The sequence below is a fragment of the Giraffa tippelskirchi genome, chromosome 12 (genome assembly GCF_054371585.1).
Source record: "Giraffa tippelskirchi isolate mGirTip1 chromosome 12, T2T-mGirTip1v1.2.pri, whole genome shotgun sequence".
Taxonomy (NCBI): Eukaryota; Metazoa; Chordata; class Mammalia; order Artiodactyla; family Giraffidae; genus Giraffa; species Giraffa tippelskirchi.
This window is the reverse complement of record NC_137286.1, coordinates 40436901-40455016: the sequence shown is the minus strand read 5'-3', so window position 1 is coordinate 40455016 and position 18116 is coordinate 40436901. Positions and strand designations below refer to the sequence as shown.

General features: G+C 44.7%; 1 long non-coding RNA gene and 1 other non-coding gene across 2 annotated transcripts; both read right to left on the bottom strand.

The window, feature by feature from the left end:
* Window positions 1-3363: 3363 nt before the first annotated feature.
* Window positions 3364-18057, bottom strand: LOC145528418 (uncharacterized). The gene is made up of 5 exons (XR_014070393.1): window positions 17923-18057; window positions 14274-14437; window positions 9847-9926; window positions 7976-8099; window positions 3364-3712 (listed from the first exon to the last, which is right to left on the bottom strand). It is a non-coding gene; the product is annotated as an uncharacterized LOC145528418 (long non-coding RNA).
* Window positions 7406-7541, bottom strand: LOC145530730 (small nucleolar RNA SNORA1). Its single transcript, XR_014072033.1, has one exon. It is a non-coding gene; the product is annotated as a small nucleolar RNA SNORA1 (small nucleolar RNA).
* Window positions 18058-18116: the final 59 nt, after the last annotated feature.

The following is an 18116-nucleotide window of genomic DNA, read 5'->3' as shown; positions in this document are numbered from 1 at the left end:
ATTTTGAAAACTCTAGTTGAAGACAGTCTGCCCTGTCGTAGCTTAATCATTATTCTGCTGCTAAATGATTTACCATTTGGCCGGTCCTGGCTTGTTGACACCTGGCCCTGTCTGGCTCTGTCTGTGTGAAGGTGGGAAGGGCCCGGGCCTTCCAGACACACACAGATACTGCCTTCTGTTTTAATGCCCTTTAGACTTCCCTTCCCGGGACTCCCAGATGCCCCTTAGATGGGCCTTCGAGGCAAGTGTAAGTCCTGAGCCCATCTAGAACTTTCTAAAATGGGACCTGGAGTGAGCCAGGATCTCTGGGATGAAAAAGATCCAGGTGGGCAGAGCAGTGGGTCCATTTGCTCGGCCCTGACGTCTCAGCAAAGGCGGAGAGAACCAGCTCAGAGCAGAGCAGCAGAGGAGGTCTGGGGAAGGGTGAGGTGCTTTGAAGAAGGCAACTCAGAAGAAAGGATAGTAAAAGATGCCCTCTTAAAACATTTTTTAGACTTTAAAATTTTATCCAAAGGAGTGGATAAACACTATTTTTATAGTTTAAGAGGAAGAAAGAAACACCAGTATTCCCCACTACTGAACATAAGAAATAGAAAGAATATTAGCAGGGAGACTTCCCTAGTGGTTCAGTGGTTAAGACTCCATGCTTTCAATGCAGGGGGTGTGGGTTCAATCCCTGGTCAGGGAATTAAGATCCCACATGCTGCATGGCATGGCTGGAGAAAAAAAAATATTACCAGGACCTTAAAAATTCACTTTCTCCCCCATTCTCCTCCAATCACATGCCTTTTTCTCCCATACCCCACAGAGTAACCACTATTCTGAATTTCCTATTAGTCACTCACCTGCTTTTCTTTATAGTAAGTGGGGGGGGGGGGGGTGCGCACGCGCGCATGCGCACATGTGCAAAATCTGCTATTGGTAGACATTTTGGTTATCTTCCAGATTTTAGCTATTAAAGATACTTTTGTGTTTCTCATAATATGAAAGACATCTGGTTGCTGCTTCTTAACCCTAGTTATATGTTGAAATGAGAAGCTTTTTAAAATGCTAATGCCCAGGTCCCACCCTGAGATTACAGTTTAGCCGGTCTGGGTGCTACCTAGGCGTCTGGGCATTTGAAAGATCCCCAGGGGCCTCCAGTGGCATCTCAAGGCAGATCTTGATTCCATAGGTCCATGATGGGGACCTGGATTCTGCATTTCCAGGAGGCTTCCAGGCGATGCTGATCACAGGGCTCCATTTTGAGTAGTGCGGAGTTGTACGGGATCTGTCTGTTCAGCTTCACTAAGCAATGTCAAGTCATTTCCAGAGGAAGAGCACCGATTTCCCTCCCATCAAATGGATAGAAGTTCCAGTCATTCACACAGTTTTTTTGGTCATGCCACTGGGCATGTGGGATCTTAGTTCCCCCACCAGGGATCAAATCCACACTCTCTGCACTGGAAGGACAGAGTCTTAATCCCTGGACTGCCAGGGAAGTTTCAAGTCATTCACATTTGACATCCTCTGACTTTGTGAATTTTTGCTTTAAACAGTGGATGTGAAATATTACTTCCCTGATTATGCATGAGAATAAGCAACCTTTTAAAAACACACGGGCCTTTTGTAAGTTCTTTCATGTACAATGTCTGGGCATGACTCTGGTCCACTTTTCTGACAGAGTTCTCTCTTTTCTAGGTGATTATGTATATATTCCTGTACTAATCCTTTGCTTTCACATGCTCCAAATATATCCTCCCAGTTTGTTCCTCACCTTTTTATTGTCTGGGCTTTCTAGGTGGCGCAGTTGGTAAAGAATCCGCCTGCTCAGTGTGGATATACAACTCCTGGGTTGGAAAAATCCCCTGGAGGAAGAAATGGCAACCCACTCCAGTATTCCTGCCTAGAGAATCTCATGGACAGAGGAGCCTGGCGGGCTACAGTCCATGGGGTCACAAAGTGTCAGACATGACTGAGCATGCAGGCATGCTTCTTTATTGTCTTCATGACATATTTTGCCAAACAGATATTCTCACTTTTACTTGGAGAAATCATAATGGGCTTTTGTTTCATTATTACTTTAATAAGTAGACTCAAAATACATTAAACTTTTTTTTTTTCCAAAACCACAAGAAGAAATCAATAAATATCATCAATGCCAATAACCCCAAATAGTTAGGTGGCCTAAATATCAAGCTCCTTATAAATAAATCATGCTTCCTATATCCCTGGTGTAGTAAAACTTACATTCTGGTAACAGTGGGAAAACAGGCAATAATCAGATAAATGTATTATAGGCTAAGTATTACCGGGTGCTTGGAGGAAAAGTCAAGTATGGTGGTCAATCAGCTTACTTGTGCCTGACCCTGAGCTCATTTAAGTCTTTTCAGATATACAGACAGATTTTTGTATTCCTAGAAATGCTAAGAAAGGCTTTTTTTGGCTGAGAGTCCCAAAGAGTCGGACACGACTGAGCAACTAACACACACTACCCTCCTAGTAGGCAGAAAGAATCCAGTTCTGTTAACTCATTTCTCTGTGTCATGTTTCTGTGGGGCAGGGGGGTGAGGGGAACTATAAGGAATTTAAATGAAACTATTGTAGATCGAGGGTCAGAAAATGTTTTCTATGGAATGTTGGAGAGTAAATCTTTTTGGTTTCGAGGGCCATATGGTCTCCATCCTTGAACCCTACCATAGTTGCACTAAAGCAACCATAGCCAGTATGTAAATGAAGGGGTGGGCCTGTGTTCTAAGAAAACCTGATTTACAAAGCAGGTGGTGGGCCAGATTTGGCTCATGGGCTGCAGTTTGCCAATTCCTGCCTTACAAATTCTTCTTTTGATATTGTTTATTGCTTGTGTTTCAGTCCAGAAATAACACATGATCATGGGTGGGGGTGGGATTCAAGCAATACAGGAGTATTTAAAGTAGAAAGATAAGAGGCTCTTGTCTTCTCTCTCCTGCTTTACTAATCCCACTCATCAGAGATGACCCACCTGGCATACTGGAAGGAAGCCTGGGATAGCCCCCCGAAACACACACACAGCCACACGAGCATCTCCAGGGTCTCAGGGTGACCTAAGGGAAGATGCCCACAAAGGCCAGATGGATGTCGCTGGGTGGTGCTTTGCCCTCTGGACTGCCTGCTGTCACCTTAAAGGTGAACTCTGTTCTTCTCAGTACAAGAAACTGATGGGGCTTTTTCTTTAAAAACAAGATCGGGACTTCCCTGGCAGTTCAGTGGTTGAGACTTCACCTCCCAATGCATTGGTTCGATCCCTAGTGGGGAGCTAAGATCCCATATGCCTCGTGTTTAAAAAGCCAGAAACATAAAACAGAAGCAATATTGTAACAAATTCAATAAAGGCTTTAGAAATGGTCCCCATCAAAAAAAATCTTTAATAAAAATAAAAACTAAAAACAAGATCACTCAGTGCACAACTAGCAGTCAATAGAAAAAAACAAAATATAACAGGCATTCTTTTGTCAAGTCTCATTTAGTAAGCAGACGGATACACAGACTTTGTTCTGTCCCTCCTCCCGTCCCTCCCTGCCCTTCTGCCTCCCTCCCTTCCTCCTTCCCTCCTTTCCTTCCTTTCACAAATGTTTTTGGTTCTGAGGATGCAGCAGTGAACAGACAAAGCCCTTGTCTTCTTGCAGCTTTTCTGCTAGGAGGGGAAACAGACGATAGTAGGTGAGCACATGAAAAAGTCGGATCACAGCGTGTTCTAAAGGAAACAAGAGACAACCAAGAAGGTGATTAAAGGGATGGAGTCTCTAGGCCTCTGAGATGTTGATGACGTTGGGGTTCAACTTGCATCTGTGAGGTCCCTCTGCCTGAGCCTGAATCTCGGCTCCACCGGCTTCTCCCTGTGTGTCACAGGGACACAGTGTGCCCTCTCTGTGCCTCAGTTTCCTTGCTTGTAAAATGAGAGTGAATTAGGATTTACATCATAACACTGAGGTGAGGACTGTATAAAGAACGTACTGAGCTCTCAATAAAAATACCAGCTCTTATCAGCTGTAGAAATAGAACACTATGGTCTCTCCTGAAAGAATTTTGCACGTGAACACATTAGTAAAATCCTCCCGGGAGGATGTGGGTACATGGCAGCATTATTCAATATGTGCCGAGTCTCTATTCACTCTCCATGTCACACAGAGCCCTGGCTTTTGTGTAGAATAGAATCCCTGGGGGCTTTTTTTTCCTTAATAAGAATCTTGGTAAAAATTTTCCTCTCTAGAAACACAAAGTGTTTTGAATTCTCTCTCATAGACTTACATTGAACAACACCCCCATCCAACCCCCACCAGGAGGTAAGAGTGTAAACTCAGGAGAGTGCCAGGCTCTCCTTCTGAGGACAGTGTGTGTCCTGCCAGCAGCACGGTTTATCTTCAAAGACACAGAACAACCTGATGTCACCCGGCACTTACGCTGAAACAAACAGGGGCCATTCTCCTTGAGTACATGAAAGAGTTTCTAAAGTCAGCCAGCCTCTCCCCATTGTCTTGCAAGCTTCCTTGCCCCCTGTATTTTTGATGTACATCAGTTTACTAATGTGGCATGGTAACCCACCCCAGTATTCTTGCCTGAAGAATCCCTTGGACAATATTCTATAGGAAACAGAGCCTGGTAGGCTATGATCCATAGGGTCACAAAGAGTCAGAGTGACTGTAGCAACTTAGCAGCACTAATGTGACTCATACCTTGACCAGAAGTTCATGTGTTAAACTACCATCTGCTGCAAACATAGAATCACAGACCTGCCTGGGAGCTTCCCCCAGGACAGGACGGACAACACCTTCAGAGTGGGGAGGAGAGGGAAGAGAGAAGAGGGGGAGGATGAAACAGAGTTTCTACAATATGTCCTGGAATTCTTATTGTCTAGTCATTAACTTTAGAAGGAGTAAGTATTATCTTTATCCTATATATTTACCATTAGTTTTCAAAGGTATATAGATGTGGCTGTGATTAATAACCATTTTACAAAATCATTTACAGAATTCTTAGACTCACTAGTATCATATTGTGTTAAGTATGTATATTGTTACTGTTGTTGTTGCTTAGTTGCTAAGTCATGTCCAGCTGTTTGCGATCTTTATATACATAATTTTTTTTTCAGTTAAAAAATTTTTTTTGGCCATGCCATGCAGCTTGTGGGATCTTAGTTTCTTAACCAGAGATTGAACCCTGGCCTCCAGCAATGGAAGCACAGAGTCCTAACCACTGTACCACCAGGGTAGTCCCTAAATATTCTGTTTGTTGTTGTTGTTTAGTCGCTAAGTCATGTCTGACTGTTTGTGACCCCATGGAATATAGCCCTCCAGGCTCCTCTGTCCATGGGATTTTCCAGGCAGTTGCTATTTTCTTCTTCAGGGGATGTTCCTGACCAGGGATTGAACCTGAGGCTCCTGCATTGGAAGGTGTATTATTTACTACTGAGCTGCCAAGGAAACCCTCTAAATATTTTCTTCGATTACCTTCAAATCCTACACTGCTGGACCAGTAGTTCTCAAAGTGTGGTCTCTGGACCAGCAGTGTCACCATCACCTGCGAACTCATCAGAAATGTGGATTCTTGACACCACCCAATAGCTGCAGAATCAAAAACTCTGCAGGGGAGGGACCCAACAGCCTGTATAACAAGTCCTCCAGGGGATCTGATTTGCTTCATTTAAAGTTTGAAAGGCTTCCCAGGTGGCTCAGTGGTAAAGAAACTGCCTGCCAATGTAGGAAACGCAGTTCCGCCCCTGGGTCAGGAAGATCCCCTGCAGGAGGAAGTGGCAACCCACTCTAGTATTCTTGCCTGCAGAATTCCATGGACAGAAGATCCTGGCGGGCTACAGTCCATGGGATTGCAAAGAGTCAGACACGACTGAGTGACTTAACACGCACACGCAAATTTTGAAAATCTCTGAGCTGGATTATTTGATGTTTAAATCCAAAAGGGGTCCTACTGAGAGGAGTTCAGGAAAAGACTCGTTGTTCTTTGGCCCCTGGAACAAGTACCAGGGGAACAGGTTTTAAAGCTGTCCCAATTCATCACTGACAGCCTCCTCCGGTCAGTACACATGCTTCTGAGGGCCAGCCAGTCAGCGACAGCCTCGTTCCAGTGACCTGGCTTCCTTTGCTAAAGGTCACTTAGTGCCTGAATACTCCCACTGTTAAGAGTCCACTAATCCCAAGCCGCACGCTTCCCAAACGCTCAGTAAGAAATCCATAGTTTACTGTCTTTTGTTGTTGTTGTTCAGTTGCTCAGTCATGTCTGACTCTTTGCGACCCCATGGACTGCAGCAGATCAGGCTTCCCTGTCCTTCATCATCTCCCAGAGTTTGCTCAAACTCATGTCCATTGAGTCAGTGATGCCATCCAACTATCTAATTCTCTGTCCTCCTGCCCTCATAAACAACAAATCCAGCGTTTGCTTTAGATATAGCATAGACATCTCTTTCTTCATCATCCCATGCAAAACATTGTGTTTAGTCCAGAGATGACAGTTGCTGACACTTATAGGGGCAGAGAGCATCGTGAATGCATACAGTGGGCCAGGTGTGAGGCAGTACTATGTAGAGAAGAAGTGGCGATGTGAAGAGGCAGTCATGTTATTATGACAGATACATCCCTGAAGGGCCAAATGAGGCACCCCTGCAGCCCTGGGGTCTGCAGGTGTCAGTCTGTAACATCCAGATTAGCCTGCCCACCTGCATTTTTATTGGGCTTCCCAGGTGGCTCAGTGGTAAAGAACCCGAGTGCCAATGCAGGAGATGCAAGAGAGGTGGGTTCAATCCCTGGGTTGGGAAGAGGCCCTGGAGGAGGGCATGGCAACCCACTCCAGTATTCTTGCCTGGAGAATTCCACGGACAGAGGAGCCTGGTGGGCTACAGTCCATGAGGTTGCAAAGAATCAGATACAACGGAGCCAATGAGCACACACACACATTGCATTTTTGTATAAGAGGTGATCTAGGTAAAGAGAATTGCCCAAGGACAGCTGATTTAGTGGCAGTTTACATGTAGTCCATTCCCACACCACTGTCCTTTCTTTTTTTTCCTGCACAAAGTGTAAAGGTATGTAACATAAACAAAATTGTCAATAATTTTTTAAGGAATTTCATGTCCCAATTCTTTTCACTGTCAGTCACCTTAGTTCCACCAAAGTCATAATCGTCAAGCTAAGATAACCCTTTCAAAAAGAAGTTTTGCCCAGTCCACAGCTGTCATGTTGGTTGGTTCACAATTCTTTTGGTTCAGCTTCTTTGTTCTCCAATGGAATACAGACACACTTCAAAATTCCAAATTCAAATTTGTAATCTTTGGGATCCAGTTTTCTCAAGCAATTTACTTTAGGACCCTAGAAGTTAAATATAGCAAGTACATTCGTAATTTATTCCTTCATCTTTTCTAACATTGGAGAGGCTTGTGATATATTAACAGATCTCATTGTCACCACTGCAATAAAATTACAGTAATAGAAGCAGAACCTATATTCCCAATATAGCAACATTAACAGTTTATGGACACCATGAACAACAGTGCCCATTTTCAGTAGAATGAGGCTTTGCTGTACTTTCTATACTTTTGGAAAGAAGGCAAAAGATTTCATGGCATCATACAAAAACATACCAAATGTGTTTATTATGTTGCCATTGAAACCATGAGGTGTACATGTTGTAGCTAAGGGTATTACCAGTAAAAGCAAAACCAAACCCTTTGTCTTGGCTGTCTAGGAATTTCATGTAGTATTCAAATACCATTTTATCTGTATATATTTGTTTCCCAGGCCAGGAGCTTCTCTTTGGGAGTACTCAATGAATCTCATTGGAGAAATGCTTTTTATCTATTATTGCATCTGCTGAGCATCTACTCAGTCTGTCACTGTGTTAGTCTGGGGACAGAGGGAAGAGTAAGATGCACGTCTGGTCCTCAGAGCTCACAGCTGAAGAAGGAAGGAAGAGGAAGGGGAGGAAGAAGAAGAGAGGGGAGCAAACGTACATGGTGCTGTGATTCCACAACAGAATTCTCTACAAGCTTCCAGGAGAACCCAGGATCGGGGAGAGCTGACAGGGTACCCAATGGCAGCAACATTTGAGTCATGAGGAGTGGCTTCATGTCTGCCCTGCAGAAAAGAGAGGAAGAGGTCTCTTTGAGCAGTGCCCTAGTGATCCTGAAACGTAAACATGGAGCTGTCAACTAAACACACTCCGCCCCCAATGGCATTATTAGAATTAAAAATGAATTCATTGATCGTTGAAGAAAGGCCCCAAACATCTCAAGATCCATGACAAATCAGTCATGGTTGCTGTACCTGTGCTCTGTGCTCAGTCCCTCAGTCGTGTCCAACTCTCTGTGACCCAATGGACTGTAGCCCGCCAGGCTCCTCTGTCCATGGGATTCTCTGGGCAAGAATACCAGAGTGGGGTGCCATTTCCTTTTCCAGGGGATCTTCCTGACCAGGGATTAGACCTGGGTCTCCCGCATTGGCAGGTGGATTCTTTACTGCAAGTGCCACCTGGGAAGCCCAACCAATGTTATGGTGAAGTAATTAATATGTATTCAGGCAGTGATAGAGAAGGAAATGGCAACCCACTCCAGTATTCTTACCTGGAGAATCCCATGGACAGAAGAGCCTGGCGAGCTACAGTCCATGGGGTCACAAAAAGTCAGACATGACTGAATAACTGAGCACAGGAAGAAAACAAATGTTTGTGGAGTGCCTCTTATTTTATGGAGGAACTTCTCTGGTCACCGGGAATACAGCAGATAATAAAATGACTATATCTCTTTTTTGGCTGCATCTTAGTTCTCCCACCAGAAATTGAACTCCTGCCCCCCTACAGTGGAAGTGCAGGGTCCCAACCACTAGGGAAGTCCCTGGTAGTTCTATTTTTAGTTTTTTGAAAAATGCCATATTATTTTCCATAGTGCCTGCCTCATTTTACATTCTCACCAATAGTGTACAATCTCGCCACATCCTTGCCAACACTTGTGATTGTCTATATTTTGTTTTTGTTTGTAGTGGCTAACATAATGGGTGTGAAGGGGTATTTCATGGAGGTTTTGATTTCCCTAATGATTAGTGATGTTGGGTATCTTTGCATGTGCTTGTTGGCTATCGGTATACCTTTGGAGAAATGAGCAGTGCTTCTGTCACCTGCCAAGACACTGTCTAATGTCAAAGTGGTTTAGAGCCCTCACTGCAGCAATTCTTCCATAGCATCTACTAAGCTCACACAGGTCTGGTGTGATTGGTCCGTGACATGTTCTCTTCCAAAGGAAGAACTACAAATGCTCAGACATCAAAGTGTTCCACTAGAAACAATGAAAACTAAAACTACAGTGAAATATATTTTTATATTATGTTGGCAATGGGTTAAAAAATAGGAATACCAGGTATTAAAGTGAATTCAGGGAAAGAGGCCCACTGGCATAGACTGTTAGAGTGGAGACTGATCCAACTTTTCTACAGGGTAAGCTGGCTTTAAGTTGATGCAAACTTACATTGATCCCAAGGAAATAATGATAGAGAGGTACAGAGGTGTTCCTAATCATAGTCTTATTCAGAATACTGAAACTAATATTAGGGGATTGATAGTATAAATTATATCCTTATTAGGGAATAGTATACCATTCAAACATACTATTGATGGAGACTCAAGATATAGGAAGGGAGTTCCCTTGTGGTACAGTGGATAGGAGTCCACCTCCCAAAGCAGAGGAGGTAATAGGTTTGATCCTCGATCTGGGAGGATTCCACAGGCCCCAGAGAAACTAAGCCCATGAGCCACAGCTGCTAAGCCTACATGCTGCAACCACTGAAGCCCACGCACCTAGAGCTTGTACTCCATAACAAGAGAAGTCCTCACCACAAGAAGGCCATGCACCGTGATGAACAGTAGCCCCCAATCGCTGCAACTAGAGAAAGCCCACTCACAGCAATGAAGACCTAGCACAACCAAAAGAAAAAAAAAAGACATGGGGAAATGTTTATGCAATATACTATTAAATAACAAAGGCTTATTATTACATGTGAACATAACCTTTTGCCATTTAAAAATTATTCACTTTTTCCTCAGGTAGTTACATTTACTTGGTTAAAAAATGAAAAAGCATAAAATCATACACAACAAAAATGTCTATTTTTTATTCCTATCTTCCATCATCCTGTCGCCCCACCAAAACCATCATCAGTAAGATAGGAAATCATGTTACTGGTGTCTTATATAGCATCCTAGATGATTTCTTATGCATCTATAAGTAAATGCAAATAATCCTTTTTCCTTTCCCCTTTTGGCCAAATAGTAGCTTGTTATATACATTGATTTACACTTTGATTTTTCATTTTAATACGTAAAACTGATCTTTATTCTTTTTTAAAAAAATAGCTGCATAGTATCAGGAAGCAACAGTTAGAACTGGACATGGAACAACAGACTGGTTCCAAATAGGAAAAGGAGTACGTCAAGGCTGTATATTGTCACCCTGCTTATTTAACTTATATACAGAGTACATCATGAGAAACGCTGGGCTGGAGGAAGCACAAGCTGAAATCAAGATTGCCGGGAGAAATATCAATAAGCTCAGATATGCAGATGACACCACCCTTATGGCAGAAAGTGAAGAAGAACTAAAGAGCCTCTTGATAAAGTGAAAGAGAGAGAGAAAAAAAAAAAAGAAAGTGAAAGAGGAGAGTGAAAAAGTTGGCTTAAAGCTCAACATTCAGAAAACTAAGATCATGGCATCCGGTCCCATCACTTCATGGCAGATAGATGGGGAAACAGTGGAAACAGTGGCTGACTTTATTTTTCTGGGCTCCAAAATGACTGCAGATGGTGACTGCAGCCATGAAATTAAAAGATGCTTACTCCTTGGAAGGAAAGTTATGACCAACCTAGACAACATATTAAAAAGCAGAGACATTACTTTGTCAACAAAGGTCCGTCTAGTCAAGGCTATGGTTTTTCCAGTGGTCATGTATGGATGTGAGAGTTGGATTATAAAGAAAGCTGAGCAACAAAGAATTGATGCTTTTCAACTGTGATGTTGGAATCTTGAGAGTCCCATGGACTGCAAGGAGATCCAACCAGTCCATCCTAAAGGAGATCAGTCCAGGGTGTTCATTGGAAGGACTGATGTTGAAGCTGAAACTCTAACACTTTGGCCACCTGATGCGAAGAGCTGACTCACTGGAAAAGACCCTGATGCTGGGAAAGATTGAGGGCAGGAGGAAAAGGGGACGACAGAGGATGAGATGGCTGGATGACATCACCGACTCGATGGACATGGGTTTGGGTGGACTCAGGGAGTTGGTGATGGACAGGGAGGCCTGATGTGCTGTGGTTCATGGGGTTGCAAAGAGTCGGACATGACTGAGCGACTGAACTGAACTGAACTGATTCTATTACATGGACTTTCCTGGTGGCTCAGTGGTAAAGAATCCACCTGTCAATGCAGGAGACACAGGTTTGTTCCCTGGGTTGGGAAAATCTTCTGGAGTAGGAAATGGCAACCTACTCCAGTATTCCTGCCTGGGAAATCCCATGGACAGAGGAGCTTGGTAGGTTGCAGTCCATGGGATTGCAAAGAGTTGGACACAACTCAGTGACTATACAACTTTCTATTATATGAATGTAACATGTTAGGTAGCCCTACCACTAGGCAATGAGGATGTTTCTAACTTTATGTGATTACAAATAGGGCTGCAATGTATAACTCTGTACATGTCATTTCACACATGGTGCAACTCTAGCTATAGGATAAATTCCTGTAAGTGGGACTGCTGAGTCAAATATTATGTACATTCTCAAAAATCTTGGCCAACTGCCCTCAGTTCAGTTCAGTCTCTCAGTCATGTCTGACTCTTTGCGACCCCATGAACCACAGCACACCAGACCTCCCTGTCCATCACCAACTCCCTGAGTCCACCCAAACCCATGTCCATCAAGTCGATGATGCCATCCAGCCATCTCATCCTCCATCATCCCCTTTTCCTCCTGCCCTCAATCTTTCCCAGCATCAAGGTCTTTTCCAGTGAGTCAGCTCTTTGCATCAGGTGGCCAAAGCATTGGAGTCTCAGCTTCAACATCAGTCCGTCCAATGAACACCCAGGACTGATCTCCCCTAGGATGGACTGGTTGGATCTCCTTGCAGTCCAAGGGACTCTCAAGAGTCTTCTCCAACACCACAGTTCAAAAGCATCAATTCTTTGTTGCTCAGCTTTCTTTATAATCCAACTCTCACATCCATACATGACCACTGGACAAACCACAGCCTTGACTAGACGGACCTTTGTTGACAAAGTAATGTCTCTGCTTTTTAATACGCTATCTAGGTTGGTCATAACTTTCCTTCCAAGGAGTAGTTCAGTTCAGTCACTCAGTCGTGTCCAACTCTTTGTGACCCCATGAAATGTCTTTTAATTTCATGGCTGCAGTCACCATCTGCAGTCATTTTGGAGCCCAGAAAAATAAAGTCAGCCACTGTTTCCACTGTTTCCCCATCTATCTGCCATGAAGTGATGGGACCGGATGCCATGATCTTAGTTTTCTGAATGTTGAGCTTTAAGCCAACTTTTTCACTCTCCTCTTTCACTTTCATCAAGAGGCTCTTTAGTTCTTCTTCACTTTCTGCCATAAGGGTGGTGTCATCTGCATATCTGAGCTTATTGATATTTCTCCCGGCAATCTTGATTTCAGCTTGTGCTTCTTCCAGCCCAGCGTTTCTCATGATGTACTCTGTATATAAGTTAAATAAGCAGGGTGACAATATACAGCCTTGACGTACTCCTTTTCCTATTTGGAACCAGTCTGTTGTTCCATGTCCAGTTCTAACTGTTGCTTCCTGACCTGCATACAGGTTTCTCAAGAGGCAGGTCAGGTGGTCTGGTATGCCCATCTCTTTCAGGATTTTCCACAGTTTATTGTGATCCACACAGTCAAAGGCTTAAATGGAGCTTTCATCAGCCAGGTATGAGGCAAGGCTCTGTTCCCCAACCTCACCCCCATTCCAACAAAAGTGATATCATCAAATGCTTGAATTTTTGCCAATCTGATAGGGATTTCAACATAGCATTACTTTGCATTTCTTTGTTTATGGGCAAAGTCGAGTCTCTTTGCAAATGTTTACTAACTATTTGGGTCTCTTTTTCTATGAACTGCATGTATATCATTTTAGTTAAAAATGTTCATCTGGGGAACTCCCTGGTGGTCCAGTGGTTAGAACTCAGAGCTTTGACTGCTTTGGCCAGGGTTCAGTCCCTGGTTGGGGTACTAAGATCCTGCGAGCTGCATGGCACAGCCAACAAAACAATAAAAACAAAAAAAAGTTCCATCTGTGTATTCATTCATTTACATTGTAAACACTTCTTACATACCAACTTTTTGTTGGACATTATAGGAGCAAGTAAAGGGCTTCCCAGGTGGCAGTACTGGTAAAGAATCCACCTGCCAATGCAGGAGACACAGAGATACGGGTTCAGTCCCTGGGTCAGAAAGATCCCCTGGAGTAGGAAATGGCAACCCACTCCAGTATTCTTGCCTGGGAAAATTTCATGGACAGAGAAGCCTGGTGGACTACAGTCCATGGGGCTGAAAAAGTAGGACATAGTGGAGCAATTAACCTCACACACACACTGTAGGTAGAAGGGTGAACTTGGGAGACTCTGTTCCTTCTCTCCCAGGATATGTGACCTGGTGGAAGAGAAAGTTTTTTTTTTTTTTTTTTTTAAGAGAAAGATTTTAACATTGAACTACTTATGGGATATTTATTGGGTTGGCCAGAATGGGTTCCCAAACAAGCTTTATGGCCAACACAATACACATATGTACATATTTGTGTATCTGTATATGTAACTTACCCATGGAAAAATACTTGGTTATATTCTATGAGTTAACACAGAAGATCTTTGAATATAAGTGTTATTTTTCTTTGGGCTTTTCTGTATTTTCTAAGATTTTTGTAATGTCTCGATTACACACATAATATTTGCAGTTAGGTGATTTCTCCTTTGTTCAGTTTCTGAATTTTCAAAGTCTTTTTGTTTGCTATTTTGCAAAGAATATATATGATTTTTGCATTTAGGAAAAAGAACTAAGTGATATGAAAACATCATGGACACACATACAAGTTTATATGTATTTTTTAAACAGAGAAAAACACAGGAAAGCATGTTCTTTCTGTATAATAATGATGACATCGAAGAGGAAGATGTAGAAATCTATTTTCAGAGTTCCTAAGTAGTTGGCCAGTGTTCTAGAACTTCCCATCTCAAATTCCAGTATGGACCTCCACTCACCAGAAAAACTGAGTACTTGTCTCTTCTCTTCTGGGCAACCTCATCTGCATCCAACAAAACAGGAACTGAGCAGTTAAGAGTCCTGGAAATCTGGCCCCAGGGCCCAGGGCTGGGAATTTCCCCTTTTACATGCCAGCTTCAGGCTCAGTGTCCAAGGGCGACCCCTGTTGGTAGAATTTTAAAATGCCCATTATTTGTGATTGCTGTTAGAGGAAATTCTAAAGTCAGGACATCAACCCTGAAGCACTGATGCTGAAGCTGAAGCTCCAATACTTTGGCCACCTGACGTGAAGAGCCAACTCACTGGAAAAGACCCTGATGCTGGGAAAGATTGAAGGCAATAGGAGAAGGGGGCAGCAGATAGCAAGGTGGTTGGATGGCATCACTGACTCAATGGACATAAGTCTGAGCAAACTCCAGGAGCTAGTGGGGGACAGGGGAGCCTGGCATGCTGCAGTCTGTGGGGTTGCAAAGAGTCGGACAAGACTGAGCAACTGAACAACAATTAGGACTGGTATCCCTGAGTGGGATTTTCTTGTGGGGTTTGCTGGAAGCCTTGAACTGACAGTACTCGCTCCTTACCCTAGCTTCTTCCCAACTCACCATGCCCCGCTGTTGCTCCAGGTTTGTCCACTGTTTGCCTGGGAAAACCAGCAGTGGCACTTAAAGGATGAAGCCACAACTGTAGCCGGCTTTTAAATGTCACACAGGCAGGCTGCTTTTGCAGCAAGGACTAGCTTTGCTGGCCAGAGAGTAGAGTGTGGTGACTCCTGCTCTAAGTGACAGAGTTAGATCCTGCCAGCTGACTGAAAACACCAGACTTGGGCAGCTTATGGGAGCAGTGAGCAGGCAGACCATTCTACTATAGGGATGTGGTGGAGAGGGCTTCACCTCCCCTGAGGAAGGTAGGCTGGAGGCAGATGCACATGGAGGAACAGCAGGCTTTCTGGATGGAGTTATACCATTTAAGATTACTTCCTGGGATTTCCTTGGTGGTCCAGTGGTTAAGACTACATGCTTCCAATGCAGGGGGTATGGGTTCAATCCCTGGTCAGAGAATTAAGATCCCACATGCAACAAGGCCAAAAAAAAATTTTTTTTTTCTTTTTAATAAATAAAAAAGATTATTTTCTTCCCTATCTGGAGATTTTGCTGGGGGATTCTGACATGAACCAGAAAACCCAGCATGGCCTTTCTTGACCAGCTCCTGTGTCTGCATTTATAAGAACAAGACCTTGGATTGAGGAAAGTATGGGTAGTAATTATGTCAGAGTCATGCTGCCAACATTCATCCAAAAAAAGAACTGCCCACATACCCCGTCCATCACTGAGTGCTGAGTGGAAGTGCTGAATGGAGCTCTGGCTGGAGAATCTGGTTTAAGACGCAGAGCCTCTTTGTAATTCATCAGCATCACTCTTTCCCCAGGGGCATCAGTCTGTGATAAAGAAAGCTGGACACCGAGGAATGTGCCAGGCATTTCTGGGCTTTGAGAAAACATGACTAAGCATTTCTCCGAGCCCATCAGCAGACAGGAATCCTACTTTACTGGCTTCATCTCTCAGAGGCCTGTGGTACAGGCTTCTCACCAGACACCTCGTGTCCTGCAGGTCTCAAATCTACTCTCTCCTGATGGGAGGAGGGGGAAAGCCTGCTTATCACTCTCACTGCTTTAAGCAAGGCTGATTCAAGCCTGGTCCAAGGTCTCCATTTGGACTAAATGCTCAGCATTCTCCAAATGCCTGGTGTCTGGGGGATCTTATTAAGAAAGAAAAGAAATCAGGAATTAAGGAAACGATGTGGGGGCCCTTGGGTACATTCTATCTAAATTTGCTGGAAAGGAAAGGCTGGGTGAGGGAGAGGGGTGGAGAGGGGGAGAACCTGCCACAGGACCCAGCCTGTTACCTGTCAAGAAAGGCTGAGAATCCTGGTAAGGGACCTAGTGATGGTCAAGATCAGTTTTCTGAGAAAGGTCTGGTGAGGCAAGGCATTACTTCCCTAGTTTAGTCAGGTAATTAAGGCTTCTGTCCCAGTGCAGAAAACACAGACACAGAGTCCAGCAGCTTCTGTCTGACTTCAAAGCCCAGACATGGATTCACAGTGGGATGTGTGCTGCCTGGAATGAGGACCGTACCTGCAGAGTCAGTTTTCACATTGCGCTGGAAGGGAAGGGAGAAAGGACTAGCTATTCTAGGAGGACTCCAGTCCACCAGGTGAGTGGCTGAGCTGTAAGCTCCAGGAAAGTGGAAGAGGTACAGCAAACAGAGAAGGAGAATGGATGACTCCAAACCACAAAGCAAGTTAGTGGCTGGGTTGGGAGAAGATGCCAGGTGCCCTAGGGCCCTGTTATGGGCTCTTTCCGCTAGGACTGTTTTTTCCAGTAGGGAAATATCTAGACCAGTTGTGCCTTTTTGATCTGACCCTGGAGGGGCCTCAGTCTGTCCAGTCAAAGGTAGAGAGTTCTCCCCCACATACAGGGAGGAGTCTAACTTATTGAAGACCTGCTGTGAACTAGGTACCTGCACTACTGTGCCTTCACATCCTACTAGTTGGTAAGGAAGCAACGCACTTTCCTGATGAGGAAACTGAGGTCTAGGGAGGTTAAGATCCCTGTGAAAGTGAAAGTGTTATTCTCTCAGTCATATCTGGCTCTTTGCAACCCCATGGACTGTAGCCCACCAGGCTCCTCTTTCCATGGGGTTCTTCTGGCAAGAGAACTAGAGTGGGTTGCCGTTCCCTTCACCAAGGGGTCTTCCTGACCCAGGGATCGAACCCAGGTCTCCTGCATTGCAGGCAGATTCTTTACCGTCTGAGCCACCAGGGAGTGATAAGATCCCCATCTGCAATCACATACCTAGCATGTCTGACTCTGGTTTCAAACCAAGATCCCTTTGTCAGAAAAGCCCACGGATCTTCCACTTGGAGCAACTGCTTAATCTTATACTAGGATCTCTTTCTAAAGCCACCCTCTCCTTACCAAAGGCTAGCTTGTGTGCCCAACACACAGTGAGGCCAAGCAAACCGAAATGTCGGAATTTGAAGCAAAAAAAGTCTATTGCAGGGCCTCAAAACCTGGAACTCCGGGAAGAGTTTCAGCAAAGCATTTTTAAAGGCAAGGTGAGGGACACGGCAACGTTGGTGGTTGCAAATGTCTTGGTGCAGTCATCTTTTTGTCCACTGAAATCGGGTCACAGTGTTCCTATAAACCTCCAACAAGTTAAATGTTACTCTCTGTTCTGCAACTTTTTCTCTCTCTATGCAGGAACAAGTGTTATCCTCAAAGGTCAGAGCCTTGAGAATGGGCTATCCTTTATATTTCAGGCTTCAGGCCACACTGTTAAAGCAATAGAATACAAAGGTTAAAGCAAAAGAAACACATCTAATACGGACTCAGACTTGTTCTTCCCTAGTACACCCTGATAAGATTAGGGAAAAAAAAAAAGATTCTGAGACTTAATAAACCTGAACCTCATCTCTCCGCGATTCTGTGCTAGGCTCTGGGCTTTCTCCGAGAGAGCCTCTCCCTTCGCTGGTTTGGAGTGGGTATTCAGGCCTACGCACCGCGACCCCAAGCCCTCTGAGCGCAGGGAAGAGGCTCTCTGCGGCCAGCCGCGGCTGCTCCTCCCGTGTCCTGGGCTCCAGCGCCCTCACCTGGCTGCTGCCGCCGCCGCCGCCGCCGGACTCCGCGCGCCCGGGCTCCCCCAGGCTCCGCGGGCTCGGGTCTGCGTCTCCCAGAGCGGCCACCAGAGCCCGCCCGGGTCCGGCCGGGGCCCGGGGCCCCCGCCCGACTTGGGCAAGGGGGAGGCGAGCTTCAGCGGGGGGCGGGTCGGTGGCGCGCGGGCGTC